Genomic DNA, 7658 nt, shown 5'->3' with positions numbered 1-7658 from the left:
ATTTATTTCAGTAATGCAACTTAAAAGGTGAACCTAATATATGAGATAGACTCATTACATGCAGGGCAAGATAGTTCAAGCCGTGATGTGTCATAATTGTGATGATTATGGCTTACAGCTCATAAAAACCCCAAATCCACAATCTCAGAAAATAAGAATATTACATGCAATCAATAAAACAAGGATTGTACATAGAACAATATCAGACCTCTGAAAAGTGTAAGCATGCAAAAGTACTCAGTACTTGGTTTGGGGCCCTTTTGCAGCAATTACTGCCTCAATGCAGCGTGGCATGGAAACTATCAGCCTGTGGCACTGCTGAGGTGTTATGGAAGACCAGGATGTTTCAATAGCGGCCTTCAGCTCTTCTGCATTGTTCGGTCTCATGTCTCTCATCTTTCTTTTGGCAATGCCCCATAGATTCTCTGTGGGGTTCAGGTCAGGCGAGTTTGCTGGCCAGTCAAGCACAGGAATCCCACGGTCATTGAACCAGGTTTTGGTGCTTTTGGCAGTGGGCAGGTGCCAAGTCCTGCTGGAAAATGAAGTCAGCATCCCCATAAAGCTTGTCTGTGGAAGGAAGTATGAAGTGCTTCAAAATCTCCTGAGAGATGGCTGCATTGACCCTGGACATAATGAAGCACAGTGGACTAACACCAATAGATGACATGTCAACACAGACTGTGGAAACTTCACACTGGACTTCAAGCATCCTGCAGTGTGTGCCTCTCCGTTCTTCCTCCAGACTCTGGGTCCTTGGTTTCCAAATGAGATGCAAATGTTGCTCTCATCAGAAAAGAGGACTTTGGGCCACTGAGCAACAGACCGGTTCTGTTGTTCTTTAGCCCAGGTAAGATGCTTCTGATGTTGTTTGTTGTTCAGGAGCAGCTTGACAAGAGGAATATGACATTTGAAGCCCATGTCCAGGATCCGTCTGTGTGTGCTGGCTCTTGATGCACTGACTCCAGCCTCAGTCCACTCCTTGTGAAAGTCCCCAACACCTTTGAATGGCCTTTTCCTGACAATCCTCTCCAAGCGGTGGTCATCCCTGCTGCTTGTGCACCTTTTTCTTCCACACTTTTCCCTTCCACATAACTTTCTATTAATGTGATTTGATACAGCACTTTGGGAACATCCAACTTCTTTTGCAATTACCTTTTGAGGGTGTCAATGATGGTTTTCTGCACAACTGTCAGGTCAACAGTCTTTCCCATGATTGTGATTTCTACTGAACCAGACTGAGAGACCATTTAAAGGCTCAGGAACCCTTTGCAGGTGTTATGGCTTAATTAGCTGATTAGAGTGGGACACTTTGAGCCTAGAATATTGAACCTTTTCACAAGATTCTAATTTTCTGAGATTGTGGATTTGGGGTTTTCATGAGCTGTAAGCCGTAATCATCTCAATTATGACACATCACGGCTTGAACTATCATGCTTTGCATCTAATGAGTCTATCTCATATATTAGTTTCACCTTTTAAGTTGCATTACTGAAATAAATGAACTTTTGCACGACATTCTAATTTTTTGAGTTTCACCTGTAGATTCTGAGATTTCCAAAAAGTTGAGGGAGAGGGTAAGAGGCAAAAGTCCAACAGTGATATTACTGAAATTGTAAAAAGATGTTAAACAGAAAAATGTGTATTTATTTCTCCCTGTTGAAATGCTCTATATGAATGATACTAAAGATTATATGTGGACAGTAAAGTTGAACAGAGGATTATTTCTTCTAGTTGTTTGGTTAGTTGGTTGGTTGGCTGGGTTTAATAGATGGGATGGGGGAAATTCTGAAAAGTAAAGAATGTGACTTCTGGTTCATTGCTACTGCCTAATAACCCTCCAATTGAACACCCACATGAGAGGGAGAGGAAAGAGTACCCACCACCCTCCATATTACATAGACACAAGCTGACCCCAAGATTGGCCAGAGCAATCAGCAATTATGAAACAGACCTTGTAGAACTGCAATAAACTTTTGCTTACTTAATTTATGGATTTATTTTCATTTTCGATTGCAAGAACAAATGCTTATGGAATTTTCTGTTTCAGAAAATAAAATATTGTCAACAATGAAGGCCAGGATAATGTTGCAGGATCCAATCTGGATCGGTCACCAGGACCAGAGTTTAGTCTTCCAAGCTTTTAAACTCATGCTGGATCCCATCCTCAGGGAACTTCTCTCTCACCAGAATGTTCTCTCTCTCACATTCTGGTGAGAGAGAAGCTCCCTGAAGATGGGCTCCAGATGAGTCTGATAGCCTGGAAGACTAAATCTCTTAGTTCTGTGTGTCTGACCCAAACTGGATCCTATAAAATATTTTTTGACCCACCTTAGGTTCTGGAGACAGTTCTATTTGGCATTTTACCTGAACTTTGTAAAAAGGTTTATGCTAGAGAGGAGTGGAAGATTGAGCTCCAGATTTGCTTTACATATTACAATATATGCAGAATTTGGTAATTAAATCTGCTTTTATAACCCGTAATAATCCCCATTCCTTTTGTTTGGGAGTTTTAGATTAAAAATCGACAAGCAGTGAGCACTCTATGTTATTTGTAATTTGTATTAATTGCTATGAAACACACCAATTGAAAAACACAGTAAATATCTTGTGGGATGCTCTTGGACTTGTCATTTTCATTCCAAGACAGCAACTACTATATAGATCAATCAATAGGTGAATATTCTCTTTAAAATATCTTGAATAAAGTAACTTTGAATATTGGGTTCCTTAGAACTGCATAACAGGATAGAACTTGGCTGGATGGGAGGGGATGAATATTTGAGCTGAGCAGATTGTTGATCAGGGTTGTGTGATCCCAAGGCTCCTCCTCCATTACCCAATTGTCCACAAGAAAGAAGTTGTAATGAGAAGAGGGCAAATTCCACTTCAACAGTTTTAATATTTAAGCCACCTTTCACCTACTTGAGCAGCAGGATGGTAATGGGATAGATTCAAAATCTGAATGGTTGCTGAATGAGTGGTTATAAATTGAGGACCAATTGTGCTTGCTATCAGGAAGTCATCCCCTTCAAAGCATGTTAGATATGTGACAGAGACGTTGCACATGTCAACAGTGTGAGAAATACACATTTATTCCCATTCTGTTTCCTGTTTCTTTTTCGGCGGGGAAGGGGGGGGGAGGGGGAAGCCAGGGGGGGGGGGGGGGGGGGGGGGGGAGGGGGGGGGGGGGGGGGAAAACAATTAAAATAAAACCACCTGTTAGCCTATCTTCTGAAGATCCTTCTTCAAGACATCGGCGTGCTTTCTTATCTCGTTCGGGAGGCCGGCCATAATTTTCGGGGGGGGGGGGGGGGGGGCTAGGAGGGGGGGTTTGTTTTTTTTTTTTTTTTTTTTTGTGTGGTTTTTTTTTTTTTTTTTTTGGGGGGGGGTTTTTTTTTTTTTTGGGGGTTTGTTTTTTTTTTTTTTTTTTTTTTTTTTTGGGGGGGGGGTTTTTTTTTTTTGTGGGTTGTAATTTTTTTTTTTTTTTCCTTTATAATTTTTTTTTTTATTAAATTTTTTAAAACACCCAAAGGGAAACAAAATAACTCTCTTTTTTTTTTTTTTTTAACATCTGTTAGCCTATCTTCTGTTATATCCCATGAAAGCTAAGTAAGCCAGGAGTTGTGGTGAAAGACTTTCTAAAAACAGCAGAAATTAATCTTCAAGGACTCTTGGGGGAATACTGTCTGGACCAAAGGATTTAATTGTACATAAATATGCAAGATTGAGCATCTAAAACTAAATAAAACCTTTTCTCACAATATATCTTATGCGTTGTTGTTAGTTGCGAAGACGTGTCCGACCCATCGTGACCCTGTGGACAATGTTCCTCCAGGCCTTCCTGTCCTCTACCATCCCCCAGAGTCCATTTAAGTTCACGCCGACTGCTTCAGTGACTCTATCCAGCCACCTCATTCTCTGTTGTCCCCTTTTTTTTCTGTTGCCCCTTAATCTTTCCCAGCATTAGGCTCTTCTCCAGTGAGTCCTTCCTTCTCATTAGGTGGCCAAAGTATTTGAGTGTCATCTTCAGGATCTGGCCTTCTTAAGAGCAGTCAGGATTGATCTCCTCTAGGACTGACCGGTTTGATCACTTTGCAGTCCAAGGGACTCGCAGTAGTCTTCTCCAGCACCATAGTTCAAAGGCCTCAATTCTTTGGCGCTCAGCCTTTCTTATGGTCCAACTTTCACAGCCATACATTGCAACTGGGAAAACCATAGCCTTAACTATACGCACTTTTGTTGGCAGGGTGATGTCTCTGCTTTTTAGTATGCTGTCTAGATTTGCCATAGCTTTCCTCCCCAGGAGCAAGTGTCTTTTAATTTCTTGGCTGTAGTCCTCACCTGCGGTGATCTTGGAGCCCAGGAAAATAAAATCTGTTACTACCTCCATTTTTTCCCCATCTATTTGCCAGGAATTGAGAGGACCAAATGCCATGATCTTAGTTTTCTTAATGTTGAGTTTCAAGCCAACTTTTGCACTCTCCTTCTTCACCCACATCAAAAGGCTCTTCAGTTCCTCTTCACTTTCTGCCATTAGAGTGGTATCATCTGCATATCTGAGATTGTTGCTATTTCTCCCGCCAATCTTAATTCCAACTTTTGATTCATTTAGCCCTGCCTTTCTCATGACATGCTCTGCATATAAGTTAAATAGGCAGGGCAACAATATACAGCCTTGCCAGACTCCTTTCCCAATTTTGAACCAATCAGTGGTTCCATATCCAGTTTCCACTGTTGCTGCTTGACCCGCATATAGGTTTCTCAAGAGACAAATAAGATGGTCTGGTATTCCCATCTCTTTAAGAACTTGCCACAATTTGTTGTGATCCACACAATCAAAGGCTTTAGCATAGTCAATGAAGCAGAAGTAGATGTTTTTCTTGAACTCTCTAGCTTTCTCCAGGATCCAGCATATGTTGGCAATTTGATCTCTAGTTCCTGTACTTCTTTGAAATCCTGCCTGTACTTGTGCTAGTTCTCAATTCACATACTGCTGGAGCCTAGCTTGTAGGATTTTGATATCTTATGTAGCTCAGTGCAATTATTAATAAATCATTCTCTACCATGCTTTCACAATAAATACCTTTTGAATAAACAGAGGTTTTGCACCATAAAATAACTTGCTCTTTGGGGAGCCTACAGGTGAAACCCAAAAAATTAGAATATCGTGCAAAAGTTCATTTATTTCAGTAATGCAACTTAAAAGGTGAAATTAATAATATGCAATATCATTACATGAAAAGCAAGATAGTTCAATCCGTGATGTGTCATAATTGAGATGATTATGGCTTATAGCTCATGAAAACCCCAAATCCACAATCTCAGAAAATTAGAATCTTGTGAAAAGGTTCAATATTCTAGGCTCAAAGTGTCCCACTCTAATCAGCTAATTAAGCCATAACACCTGCAAAGGGTTCCTGAGCCTTTAAATGGTCCCTCAGTCTGGTTCAATAGGAATCACAATCATGGGAAAGACTGCTGACCTGACAGTTATGCATAAAACCATCATTGACACCCTCCATAAGGTGGGAAAGCCTCAAAAGGTAATTGTTCTGTACAGTAATTAACATACTCGTAAACCCCGCGCCGTGATTGGCTAAAGCGCGCGGTGACCGGATTGGCCGAGCGAGCCGCACTGATTGGCCCGTTAAGAACCTCCCGCGATTGGACAAGCCAAGAGCGGGAGATTCAAGCGATGCCATTGGTCGCAGCCACCGCGGCTTGGGAATAAATAGCCGCAGTTTTCCCTTCCACTTTAAGTTGTAGCTGGAGCACAATAAAGAGCTGAACTTGTCACTGACTCCGAGCTTCCTTCCTGCGCCGGACACGACAGTAATTGCACACGAAGTTGGATGTTCCCAAAGTGCTGTATCAAATCACATTAATAGAGTGTTATGTGGAAGGGAAATGTGTGGAAGAAAAAGGTGTACAAGCAGCAGAGATGACCGCAACCTGGAGAGGATTGTCAGGAAAAGGCCATGCAAAAGTGTTGGGGACTTTCACAAGGAGTGGACTGAGGCTGGAGTCAGTGCATCAAGTGCCACAACACAGGGACGGATCCTGGACATGGGCTTCAAATGTCGTATTCCTCTTGTCAAGCTGCTCCTGAACAACAAACAACATCAGAAGCATCTTACCTGGGCTAAAGAACAACAGAACTGGTCTGTTGCTCAGTGGTCCAAAGTCCTCTTTTCTGATGAGAGCAACATTTGCATCTCATTTGGAAACCAAGGACCCAGAGTCTGGAGGAAGAATGAAGAGGCACACACTGCAAGATGCTTGAAGTCCAGTGTGAAGTTTCCACAGTCTGTGTTGACATGTCGTCTGCTGGTGTTGGTCCACTCTGCTTCATTATGTCCAGGGTCAATGCAGCTGTCTACCAGCAGATTTTGGAGCACTTCATGCTTCCTTCCACAGACAAGCTTTATGGGGATGCTGACTTCATTTTCCAACAGGACTTGGCACCTGCCCACACTGCCAAAAGCACCAAAACCTGGTTCAATGACCATGGGATTCCTGTGCTTGACTGGCCAGCAAACTCACCTGACCTGAACACCATAGAGAATCTATGGGGCATTGCCAAGAGAAAGATGAGAGACATGAGACCGAACAATGCAGAAGAGCTGAGGGCCGCTATTGAAGCATCCTGGTCTTCCATAACACCTCAGCAGTGCCACAGGCTGATAGTTTCCATGCCACACCGCATTGAGACAGTAATTGCTGCAAAAGGGCCCCAAACCAAGTACTGAGTACATATGCATGCTTATACTTTTCAGAGGTCCGATATTGTTCTATGTACAATCCTTGTTTTATTGATTGCATGTAATGTTCTTATTTTCTGAGATTGTGGATTTGGGGTTTTCATGAGCTGTAAGCCATAATCATCTCAATTATGACACATCACGGCTTGAACTATCTTGCTTTGCATGTAATGAGTCTATCTCATATATTAGGTTCACCTTTTAAGTTGCATTACTGAAATAAATGAACTTTTGCACAATATTCTAATTTTTTGAGTCTCACCTGTATCTCTTAAAAATGAAATTACTTCCAAATAAATTATCTTTTAGCTTGCAGCCTTATATGAATTGCTGCTGTCAGCAAAAAGACAAAGCTTTTTTATGGTTGCAAAACAGGTTCTTTAGCAGTTCCATGAAAGAGGCTGATATTCTATTATTCGCAAGCCAATGCTTACAGCAGCAGCCTGGAATAGGCTCTTTCAAGGCTCAGAAGAAGACATGTAGGAGTGTCATAAAACAAATCCTATACAGGGTTTTTCCCCCACCAACTTTGACTTCTTCACTGTTACATGCCACCATACCAATGTTCTCAGCAGTCCCTCTTTCCAGGTGGTCAATGAATCAGTGAAGATTTTACAGCTAGCCAATGTAAAAAGCTGCAGGTAGACAATGTGCTTCCCATTTGCCGTCTGCAGAAAGGAAACAAAACACGTCAGCCAACATAGACATTGCAAAGCTGCCCTTCACAGTAGGCTTGGTTGATGAAAGTGATTAACCGTTAGTACATAGTATTGTTAGTGCAAAAATCAAGCATAGGCTTTTTCTGTGTTTGAGTATGTTAGCTGATTGGAAAAAATGGCAGGCACAATTTAGGCAGACCTGTTCGGACTAGACAGAGAGCAAGAACAAACAAGATAG

This window comes from Notechis scutatus, chromosome 1, assembly GCF_049901735.1.
Source record: "Notechis scutatus isolate UNSWTSFEM ecotype Mainland chromosome 1, rNotScu1.2, whole genome shotgun sequence".
Classification (NCBI taxonomy): Eukaryota; Metazoa; Chordata; class Lepidosauria; order Squamata; family Elapidae; genus Notechis; species Notechis scutatus.
This window is presented reverse-complemented; position numbering follows the sequence as displayed.